Source organism: Etheostoma spectabile, chromosome 23, assembly GCF_008692095.1.
Source record: "Etheostoma spectabile isolate EspeVRDwgs_2016 chromosome 23, UIUC_Espe_1.0, whole genome shotgun sequence".
Classification (NCBI taxonomy): Eukaryota; Metazoa; Chordata; class Actinopteri; order Perciformes; family Percidae; genus Etheostoma; species Etheostoma spectabile.
The window spans coordinates 11,073,247-11,074,316 of record NC_045755.1 but is presented as its reverse complement, the minus strand read 5'-3'; positions in this window follow the sequence as shown (position 1 = coordinate 11,074,316).

Here is a 1,070-nt window from a genome sequence, read left to right as displayed (position 1 = left end):
TGTGTGTGTGTGTGTGTGTGTGTCAGACACATTGATTGTCAGCTGTGTAAGTCAGAACAGGGGAGAAGTAAAATAAAGGGGAGGAAGTCAGAAACTGTGCAGGGGTGGTGAGAGGCCTGTGGAATGAATGTACTGGATCTTGCCTTACGCATTATATGTACTTCTATTGGCTACAACTGTAATTTTAATCTTGCATTATATAGCCATTTTTATCTGATGGAGTATGTAGTTTTTGTATTTGTCGTGATTGAAAACATTTTGGATGCTCCCGTCAAGTGACATTTTAGAGAAAACTCATAATTCATCTTTTTTTATGAATTCACTAGGGCTGTAAAACTGCAAATATAGTTAATCTGTTATTTACTTTATTCCAAATATCACTGGTCAGAAGGTTTGTAGATACTGTAACCAAAGAGGACTGACACAAAGCTACCGAAACCACCTCCGCGGCACCATTACACATTAAATATTGTATTGTCATGTACTGTATAATTAATTTGAAATGAGCTTTGGCTATGTGTGAGCAGAAGCAAATAATCACAGAATGTCTTCCCACCTGCTGTGCCTCGCAATGCGTGTAAAGTGAATACAAATGGGAAACCTTCAAGGTCTCTGTGAGCGACTGTGTTTATACCACCTGTAGCGATTAATTAATCGGCATATTAGTGAGGAGTGTGAGTAGGTTTTCCAGGTGTGCGAGAGGATGTCCTGCTGTGACTCTCCCTCTCTCACACAGACACAAAAGATTGACATTATCAGATTATACTGTATGTGCAAAGCTATCAGCCAGTGAAGACACAATTCCATTACTTTATTTATAGTGGCTTCAGACAAGTCAAAGTGATTTAACAATTAACTGTTCTATATTGTAAATAAAAGCTGTCTGTTTCTCGCACGCGCACACGCACACGCACACACACACACACACACGTTTGTTACATCATCTCATTCGAATAAAAACAAAGAGACGTGTCTTTACTTAATGTTCATTTTTACTGATTGATTTCTGCAACATACAAAGATTTTGTGTGTTTATGTTTATGTGGGGCAAGAGGTTTGTGTGTGTGTGT